Here is an 11,041-nt window from a genome sequence, read left to right as displayed (position 1 = left end):
GTGGAGTCGCCTAGCCTTTTCGGGTCCCCCCGGGTGTCCCCGAAGTTGATGGTCAGGGGTGGTTGGCCTGTGTGCCAGGGACAGGGGGTTAACAGCCGCCCAGACGGCCGCGGTTTGAGTGCGGGAAGAAGAGGATTATTTTCAAAACACTTAATGCTCTGTTGCTGAAAATGTTTAATAATAAACAGGATGTCGCTGCTCAGGGCCTGCCAGATGGGTTTTTTTTTCTCCTTTCCTTTCTTTTTTTTTTCCCTACCTCTGCCTTCTGAGTAAAACCTAGCACTGTTGAAATCGCGGGTCTCTGAAGAGTGTATTTGCCTACATAAAATTGGAAGGCGTTTTTTTCCTTTTCTTTTCTCCCTCTTTCTAAATATCGTGGGAGGTCCGAGCCCACCTTGGGCAAGCCGAGGAGGTGTTTTTCAGGGGAATGGTTCGCTTGAAGGAAGTGGGAGAAGGGCTGGGGGAGGCTCTCTGGAGTGTGTCATTTGCTAAATGGCTGCCCGGGAGAAACCTTTAGAAGGCTTTGGTTTACAGGATTGTTAAATTGCCCCTGAGATTTTTTTTTTTTCCTTTAAGGTTTGGTATGCATTTTAAGTGCTTTGTATATTATAATCTACTTTGGTTTTTGTAATCATCCGTTTGAAGTCTTAGCGTGGTTTCTCCGAATACAATTGCAGCCATCTAGCCCAGTGTGCGCAGTGCTGTGGTGGAAGGAGGGACTGGGGAGGCCCAGGCTTTGGGGTGCAAATCCTGCTTCTGTCGGAGAGCTCTGGAATTCTCGGAGCCTTCATTGGCATACGTAGGGACATTGCATCCTCCCCCTGAAGGTGGTTGAAGGACCTACTGCCACACAGTTGGTGCTTAATAGTTGCTTCTCCTGTGGCTGTTTGTATGCCTGCCATCAAGTCCTAGGGTGGAAGTTAGCCACTTGTGGTGCCACCCGTTGTGCTGAGCCGTCAGGTGGATGCCACAGGTGCTGGGCTAAGGCATGGCCAGGGGAAGACTTCAGGGCACAGAACATCACTGGGTTCCTGCTTATTACGTGCTGGGCCTCTGTGGGGAGACAAGGATGGGAAAGAGCAGTATTTGGAGCCCTCAAGGACTACATAGACCTGGGCTGTGTGGTGGTAGGTCTCTGTCCTTGGATCCGAGGTGCCTGCCTCTTCTGAGACTGTTCCTGCAGCTCGGGTTAAGGCACAGCAGAACAGTACAAGATACTAGATGCTAAGGACAACAAGCAGAGGCCCAGGGAGTCTCTGCCTCTTGAGGATAACTGTTTTCCTTTGGGAATGGCAGAAAATCATTTGCTTGTTTGGGCAAGTGTGTCTCTTGGAGCCTGGATTCTGGTCCTCATTGGGTTACCGTACACAAGTTTCAGTCTCAGCTCCTGCATCTGTAAAATGGGAATAATTAAGTCTTGCCTTGGGTATCTGTTGGGTCCCTTGGGAGCCTCACATACTATTTGCAGCAAAGCACTTCCGTCCACTGGAGGATGATGAAAATGTGTTTTCGGTTACCTAGTTTTCTGGGTTTTTTCTCCTAGTTCCTGATCTTTTTCTCCTGTTACCTTGGTTGGTGGAACCACCTCAAATTCTATCCGCAGCTAATGTTTTGATTTTGCCTGGAAGCACCAGAATGGCCTAGAGGAGCTAGGCTACTCAGCCAATTCTGGGTTGTGTGCTGTTTATGGGAGACCATAGGAAGGACTGAGGCTAATCCTCAGGGAGACTGACGCAGCCTTGGTCACGGGTGAGGGCTGAGGCCCAGGTTACCTCTGGGCCAAACCTGTAGCTGTTTGTAAAGGGCCTTGGAGACAACTCTGCTTGGACACACGGTGGTTCTGCAGTTTAGTGGGAAATTTGTTATGGTGCATTTTGGCATTCCCACAGACATCTTGGTTGTGTTGTGTTGTGTTTTTTAAACCTCCTTGGAACCTCCTCCTGGCTGTGTGACTGCGACATTCTAGCGGGTCAGGTCATCCTTTTCCTGCTTCCCGCCTCTTGGCCCATTCTTTATATGTGATTTCAGTCTGGCTCTGCACTGTTGGTTAGCTGGTTGGTTAGGGGAGGTGATGAATTAGCTCCGTCTCCCACAAGCCTTTTTGATTACCTGTGAATTTCAGTTACCACTGGCTCCCTAAAGCTGCTTGCATGGTGGAGGGGCCTGTCATGCCCTGCAACATTCTGGGTCCTCTCCGGGCTCCTTCAAGTGCAGACGGTTAAAGGAGAGCCTGGGGAAGGCAGAGCCGGAAGACCTTGGGAGAGAGGAATTTCAGGAATGGCAAGTCAGAGCCAGTTCCCAGGCAGTGTAGTGCCTGGAGCCCAGCGGGATGTTTGTTATGCCTTTGGTTGGTCCATCCCCCCACCCCTTTTAAATTTCACTTCTTTTTTTCCTGAAGGATTATTTTATTGTGCTTTCAGGATTTTTTTGTTTTTTTGCCTTGCACAAAGTACTGACTCATGTTGCTAATGGCTGTATGCTGGTTGTGTGTCTCTTTATTCTGCTGGTTTAGGATTGTTCATTTCTATGTTTGTTTCTGTTTCAAACCAGAACAGGCCAATTGGGCCAGTACACGTATTTCTAAATTTGATAATGAGGCTTCTCTACTTTCAAATGTGCGTATCTTGTTATGGGTGGGCAGGTGTTAAATAGGCCCATCTACACTAGATTGTAAAGCGATGCGTTTCCCTCTGAAGAATAAAATTTCGGGGTTTGTGTCCTGAAATCTCATATTTTAGTCAGGGCGAACTAGACTATCTTCTTTTCCAATCATAACTTGATTTCTTTCTGAAGATCCTTTTCTGGGGTTTGTACAGACTTGGGAACCTTGGGTCTGTCATTTGAACAAATAAATAAGGGCGTAATCTGAAAAATATATGTATGTATAACTGAGTCATTTTCCTGTACACCTAAAACTAACAATACTGTAAAGCAAATATACTTCAATTAAAAAAATAGATAAACAGCGAGGATTTACTGTATATCAAAGGGAGCTACATTCAATATCTTGTAATAGTGTATAAGGGAAAATAATCTGAAAAAGAAAAATATATATAACTACATCACTTTGCCTTACCCCTTAAACTAACACATACTTTAAATCAACTATATTTCAAAGAAAAAAAGGTGTGGCCTGTGGTGCTGGAGATGAGAGCGAGGTGAGAGGTGGTAAGCCTTCTGGTGAAATAAAACTGTTTATGACAAGCTTTTGGGTGTACAAAGTGCCGTTTGGACCGGCCTCCTCCCCTGGGAGCGTGGAAGACCTGGGCTGTGCTGTCGGTGATATCACCGAGTCTCTGTGGGTGGCACGTCGGAATCTGCTCGGGGAGGGAGGCCTGCCCTCGTGACTTGAGCCAAAAGTCTTGGTCGAGTTTGTTCTTAACTGTACTTGTTGATTTTTTTGTTTCATTTTTTTCCGTGTGGCCTGAGCTGAGGGCTGGGTTGCTCTGTAAGGTGCCAGCAGCGTGGTTGGCTTGTGAAGCTTGTGCGTGCAGCAGGAGGTGTCTGTGGGCAAAGTGCAGTCTGAAGTTGCTGGCTGTCCTGGTCCTTCACATTCTTTTTCAGATGACTTCTTTCCGCTCTCACCTCTACAGCTGGTTTTGTAGCTCTGCTCTGTATCCTTTCTTCCTCCTTTCAAGAAAACTACCAGCCTTTTTCTCCTTGTGGTGGTGCAGAAGCAGTATGTATTGCTTTTAGAAGTCGCTGCCGAACATCGGCCAGGCACGGTGCGTTTTTCCCCATTCATAAAAGGAACATTTTCACTGAAAAAAAAAATTGCAAAATACTGAAAAGTATAAAGACAAAAATAAAAACAAAAATCACCTGTAACTTCACCATCCAGAGATACCTGCATTAAGACTGGTGTATTTCTTTCCTTTGATTTTATGGGTTTTTTTTCAAAATTAGAAAAATATACTATATACACTATTTACGGATCATAGTTCCTCTTAACGTTATAGTATGTTTCTCTAAGTTACTGAAAGATGATTTTTTAATAATTGCTATTATATGGATATGCCATGATTTGCTTAATTCTCTGTTATTAGACATTTAGGTGGTTGTTACCCATTTTTTGTTATTATAAACATAACTTTAGGGAGCATCCTTGCACGTAAACCTTGGGGTTCACATTGTTGATTATTTCCCACAAGTGGAATTTCCCGGTCGGAGGGTGTGCAGGCCCCTGCTTTGGCTCTCTCTGGGGCAGCACCAGTTTCCTCCTTGGTCACTCCATCTTCAGCCTTGGGCACAAGGCAGCCTCCTTCGTGGACCACTGAGTTCTGGGTGTCTCAGTCCTGGCCAAGCCTTTTGATGAGTGGGGCTTGGGGTCTTACTCCATTTCCTGGTATGAGTCTGGACGAGTGTCTTGACTTAAACGTTTATTGTTCTGGGGACGCAGATGTGGATGCCCCACTTGTGTTCCTCAGGAGCTCATGGTCCGGTGCGGGGAGGCAAGCACCTCCTTACAGAGGCCTTCAGGAGCTCCTCAGCCCAACTGCATCATCACCCGCCTGTTGCATCATCTTTCTTAACCCTGTTGCTTTTCTATTTTTTCTTTTTTAAAATATTTATTTATTTATTTGTCTGCATTGGGTCTTAGTTGCGGCACGCAGGATCTTAGTTGCGGGCATGCTGGATCTTTAGTTGCGGGCATGCGGGATCTTTAGTTGCGGCATGCGAACTCTTACTTGTGGCGTGTGGGATCTAGTTCCCTGACCAGGGATCGAACCTGGCCCCCCTGTATTGGGAGCGTGGAGTCTTAACCACTGGACCACCAGGGAAGTCCCCCCTCTTGCTTTTCTTTACAACTCTTTTCACAACTTTACAGTTTTTTTAAACAATTATTTTATTGTGGTAAAATACACATAACATAAAATTTATCATTTTAACCATTTTTAAGTGTACAGTCCAGTGGCATTAAGTACATTCACAGTGTTGTGCAACCACTGTCCATCTCCAGAACTTTATCATCTCAGTAAATTGAAACTCTGCACCTATTAAATACCCCCCCCCCCCCCCCCCCCCCCGCCACCCATTCCCCCTGCCCTAGGCCCTGGCAAGTGTCATTTCACTTTCTGTCTCTATGAGTTCGATTAGTCTGGGTCCCTCAGATAAGTGGAATTATCCAATCTTTGTCCTTTGGTGAATGGCTTCTTTTACCTAGCATAATTTTTCAAGTTCATCTATCTGTGGTGTTGTGATGTGTGTCTGGATTCCATTCCTTTTTAAGGCTGAATAATATTTCGTTACACACACACACTCCACATTTTCTTTATCCATTCATCTATCGATGGGCGACAACTTGGAAATAGATTTTACTTTTAAATTTATTGAATTGTCCCTCTGCCCCGGTGGAGTGAATGAGTGTCACATGAAGCAGATTCTTTCGCTTCTGTTCCTCCCTGTGCTCTGCGTCTCACACAGAGGGCACTCCGTCAGCACGTGTAGGATGAGCGATGGGGCTACTTAAGGGGGTCTGGTGGGAGCCCACCGAGACGTCGAGCCCAGCTCAGCCTGGGTTCCAGTGGTCAGGGAAGGCCTTCTGGAGAACGTAGCAGACTTGAAGCAAGCACCTCTCGCAAATCGTCAGCGAGCCCTGGAGTATTAAAAATGTGTTTCTAAGTTGAAATCAGAAATGCATGGGCCACAGAAGAACGCTCGTGGGTCAGCTTGCTTTCCAGAGTCTCAGGCCCTTCGACTGTGGACGTGGTGGGAGTGCTCTGGTGGGGCGGGGGCCGGGGCCACCCAGGAGGCAGGCAGGACTTCACCTCCAGTCATTGAGTTGATTCTCCCAGCGTGCTTTGAGCTCATCTCCGTGTGGAATGGGGGGTGAATCTCACTGCAGGACCAACTGGAAAAAGGAGGTCATCTCCTGCGCTCTTTCCACAGTTCCTTTGTGTCTTTAGAGCTTTTTTCGGCAGGTGTTGTTTACATCCAGTTCAGAGCTTAGAGAACTGCTCTGTTCCAGGCCGCGCAGAACATGCAGGCCAGTATGGGAGGGCCGACCTGTCAATGGGACTGAATGGGCTGAGTGTTCAGAAATAGTTGGGGAGAGTGGAACGTTGCCCTGAAGCATAAAGTGGGATTCTTTCTGATACAAAATTAATTACAAAAGTATACTTACTGGAAAAAAAATTAAAAGAAAAGAAAAAGCAAGGATACATAGAAAAATGAAAGCTCTTCCTTCTGTCTTCCCAGGTGGTAGCCACTATTTATGGTTTGGTGTGTTTATCCTTCATGTGAATATGGCCCTTTGTAGGCAGGTTTTTTTTTTGTTGTTGTTGCGGTACGTGGGCCTCTCACTGCTGTAGCCTCTCCCGCTGCGGAGCACAGGCTCCGGACGCGCAGGCTCAGCGGCCATGGCTCACGGGCCCAGCCGCCCCGCGGCATGTGGGATCTTCCCGGACCGGGGCACGAACCCGTGTCCCCAGCATCGGCAGGTGGACTCTCAACCACTGCGCCACCAGGGAAGCACTGTAGGCAGGTTTTTTAAAGAGCAAAAATGGGATCATACTAGTCTTTCTTCATTTTTAAACTTATCATGAGCATTTTTCTGTACTAACATATACAGATCTATCATACTGTTAATGTTTTAAAAATAATACTTAGGAGGTTTTTAAAAAATATGCAAGTGTATGGAAGAAGAAAACAAAAATAGTTCTTAATCCCTTGGCCCAGATATTCCCAGTTGACTTTTTTAAAAAAGTAGTTAGAAAAATTCAATCTGTATTGAAATACATAAGGGTTCCTCTCCAATCTCTGTGAAAGGAAACCATTATTTGAAGTTTCTTGTGATTCCTAATAGAAAAAAAAATTATGCATATCATCCATCCATATATATATACATATATATATGTGTATATATATACATATATTCTTCTTAAAGCAGGTTGCCCTTTTCAATTAATGTCCTGGTGTGCTCCACGAGGGCCTTTTTAGATGTATTACATCATTTATTTTAGCAACTACGGAGAATAGTCTGTGGATATACTTGATTTATCCCGTTTCCTATTGGTGGACAGTTGGGCTGTTTCTAATTTTGGGATATTACACAATTTTGGTAGAATTCAGTCAAATTTCTCTTCAAAAACATGTAATTTGTGTATAATAGCATGTGAGAGCATGTTCCTGTAGTGTGGACTCTTCCTGTTGAATAGCGTTTTGGTAAGAATTCTGTTAAACTCTTTTTCAAAAAACTTTGTGCCAGTTTATATACAATCGTATATGAGACCGGGTGTTTCTGAACTGTGGGCTTTCCTAAATGGACGGCTTTTGGGGGTCATTTTGGGCATGCGCATTTCCCAAATCAAAAGCAGTGACTGTTTCAGGCTTCCTGTAGTCGGTGTAGGATCTCAGGCTGTGATTGGTGTGGACACGTGTATCAGAAATGGCGTTTGCTGTGGACTCCCAGTGCAGAAGTGGCCCTGGGCATCTCATTAGGTAAGGCCAGTGGGGGAACCGGCGGGGGGGGTTGTGGGGAGGGGCACAGGAAGCCAGATCTTAGTTTGATTTTCCTTATCGACTAAGATGATGGTACTTGGCACAGAGAGCCTGGCAGAGAGAATTCAGAGGCCTCCTGCGTTTGGAGTTCTCACATAGCCCTTCTGGAGATTTCTGAGGCTCGCATTACAGCCCTTGGTAGTCTCGTTGTTAATGCATCTTACCGTGGAATTTATCCGGAGGCCTGTGCCTGTTGTGTTCAGTTCTCAACTCAGCCAGTTGGCCGCCGGCCCCGACTTTCCCGGCCTGGTTATTCTAGGAGATCACACCTAGTGGGCGAAGTGACTGTGGAAGTGAAGCCCCTGGAAACGCCTGGGTGGTATTTCATCAGGCTGGGGCCTCTGGTGAGGTGAGTGCCCCGGGGAGGTGCCGACTGGCCCTTGCGGGCTGTTATTGTTAGCGTGAACCTAGAGAGAAATCGCGGGGAGACTTGGGGATGCCTCGCCCCCCTCCTCTGCTCCTTTCCTGAGGGAGAGTAGCCCTTGCCTTTGATGGTCAGCTGCCTTCAGATCCAGGTTCTTCCACTTGCAAGCTGGGTGATTAAGATTATTTAATCTTTTGGAGTCTCTGTTCTCTTTCTCTGCAAAATATCATAGTAACGCCTGCCTCCTAGAATTGGGGGAGGATTCAGTGGGTCCTACGCTGAAGTGTTTGTAAGGTGCCTGGCACGAGGCGAGCAGGCTCTCAGTAAACAGTAGCTATTAATGGTTCCTGGATTCAGCACTAGCTGAGGGCCTGGGGGGTTGGAGTAGGCAGGCTTATACACTTGGGGCTCTTTTGTTTACTAGATGCTGGCGTTTCTAATTGTGTGCTAAGCCCTGTGCTACATGCTGAAGATTTAGACCCAAGTCAAACAGCCCCTGCCCTCACCTCCAGGAGCTCAGACACCTTACCAAGGGTCTCCCCTTGGGGCGGGGGCATCGGGGCTCTTTCTGCCGTCCACCTCTCTCTAAGGTAAATACCTCCAGCAGGAGCATTTGATCACTGGCTGCTGCCCTTCCCTGAGTTGGTTCTGTTCTTGGAGAGTTTTAGGTAAATGTCTTGAGAGGAATGAAGATGAGGTTTGTTAAAGTTCATGGCATCAGGCAGACAGGAGTGTTCATTTCTGCTGTTCACACCTTCCTGGACCTTGAACAGGCCTCCTTTACCCCTTTGAGCCTGTTTCTGTATCTGCTGGGTGGGGATGGGAGCTGCCTCTCAGTGTTGCTGTGATGATGGCACGTAGTCAGCCCGGAAACAGGGCGATGTGTTGCTACTATATTGCTCAGTTTACCTAGATCTTAAAACAATGTAACAGTAACATACAGGCTTGTTACAAAAAAACCAAACACGCCAGAAGTACACAGAGTAGAAAGTAAAAGTCATTCCTTCTTGCCGCTGTCCTTCAGATTGAGAGATGATGAGTGCTGTCTTGAAAACAGTTCCGTTTTCCAGTAACGGGAATGTTTTAATTGAACGTGTGAGTTTCGTCCCTGAAGTGACCACCGGAAAACAGGAGATAGGAATGTTTATAGGTGTACTTAAGACATTTCATATGTGGTTCCCCAGCACTGTCGCTTCAGTCCTTTCCTGTCTTCTCAAGGAAAAAAGAAAGGGCCGTGGTAATCCTTTGTCCACCTGTATGAATCCTAACGCTGTGTTGGTCCTACTAGCGGCGGCAGAGAGTAGCTGTAACCAAGTGCTGCCCTCCAGAGATCTTAAGGCAATGTGATGAGCTTTTGATGGGGGAGTTTGGGGGTACGGGGGCAGGGTGGGCCATGTGGTCTGTGATGTGGACTTGGTAGGGGAAGGGGCAGCAGAGTCTGTGATAGTTCAGGAACTGGGGAGAGATGATGGAGTGGGACGGGACTGGGGGCTGTGAGAACAGAGTTCTATCAGGATGGGGAAGGTCTTGTAATGCCCGTTTATCGTAAATAACCAATGAGTAAAGTTGGTGTGCTTAGGTGAAGGCACATGTTCCTCTTTGCTTTTGCTGAAATGATGGGCTGGCATCCCTCTGAAAGCCCCTGGGCAACACTTGGCCCTGAATTTTGGGTTCTTCCTTTTCATAACTTCAGACCTGCTCTTGCCTGATCGGTGGCCCAGGGACTGTCACCATCCTGGGTTTCCTCTAGAGTCTGAGGCTTGGAGAATAAATAGCATATGGGTTCCGGGGCTGTAGTCCTTTGGGCTTGTTGGAGATCATTTAAACCAACCCAGCCCTTTTAGCCCCCCCCGCCTTCAGTATATTTTCTGAAGAAAATAAGTATTTGGTTTTATTTTCTTAAAAGAGAAGGTGGTTTGCGGGGTGGTGGTGGTGGTGGTTAGTTGTTGAACCATCTCTGTATCAGCAGACAACCTCCTGCATGTGGCTTAGCTCTGAGATGGCGTGATAGAGTGAGAAAGGGCGCAGGGTGACACCGCGGCCTGGTACTTCACCCCTCAGCCTCCGTTTCCCCAACTAAGTGGGGCCGACAGCGAGGACAGCCACCCCGGCGGTTGTTGGCATGATCCTCTGCACAGCTGGAATTGCTGTTCCTCCAGCCTGATGGAGTACTTCCTCACTCCATTAGTGGGAGGCATTACCGTCCAGGCGGAATGGTTTGTTGATAAGAGGTCTCCTTTGGGACACCTCTTCTGCCTCGTGCAGTCTGAAGGTGGGAGGCTGCAGGTGGAGGAGGGCTCCTGGAAGGCACCAGGGTCCTGTTGTTTTGAGTGAACTGGGTCCTGCACCCCTGTGGGCTTTCGCTACTGGAGGGCATCTGCCTCCTGTGGTGGGTGCCTGATTAGAGGTCGGGGTCTCAGCACTGCTGGTTTCTCAGGGCAGGGTCGCAGTTCTCATCTCCTTCCTTACCTTTCTGTCTGCCCTTCAGTTCTCTGGGCACAAACTAAAAATATGCTTCGTAGAAGTGTCAGGTGGTACACGAGTATTGGCCCAAGCGTAAAGTTACACGTACCGGGACTTGGGTTGTAGCGTTATCTGTCACAGCACATGGTTGGAGATGATTACACGTCTGTCTGTAGAAGGTGGGTAAATAAAATGCGGCACAGCTATGCTGTGAAATACTAGGAAGGCACTAAAGAGTCTCAGATTGGTACGTGTTTTCTTGAAAAGATGACCACAGTGTATTAATAAAAGAAAGCAAGTTGCAGCATAATGTAGCAACAACCCACATTTGTAGAATAAAAATTGAAGACCACACACAAATTGCTGATAGTTTTATGTGGGCTGAGAAGAAAGGCGTGGAGGATATCCACCAAGTTAACATTGGTTGCCTTTTGAGTTGGATTGACTAGTTTTGCATATTTTAATATCATTTGAATTTGTTATAGTGAATGTGTATTAGAAACACTTATTACTTACAGAGATAACTAATTACAGAGGTAACTCATAAATGTAAAGAAAGAGACATGCCTGTGGGCCAGGCCCAGGGGCTGGTGCGTTATTGGCTTTTTCCTGGCAAGAGATTCCTCCCGGCTCCTTGTTTTACTCAGACCCACCCCGAGTGCCTTGGCTTCTGGTGCTGGGACCCTGATGGTTCACAGGAATCCAACCAGTTCA

Source organism: Aethalodelphis obliquidens, unplaced genomic scaffold, assembly GCF_003676395.1.
Source record: "Aethalodelphis obliquidens isolate GAN/ISIS:26980383/991018 unplaced genomic scaffold, ASM367639v1 scaffold7, whole genome shotgun sequence".
NCBI classification, from domain to species: domain Eukaryota; kingdom Metazoa; phylum Chordata; class Mammalia; order Artiodactyla; family Delphinidae; genus Aethalodelphis; species Aethalodelphis obliquidens.
Note: the sequence above shows the minus strand (reverse complement) of the source record.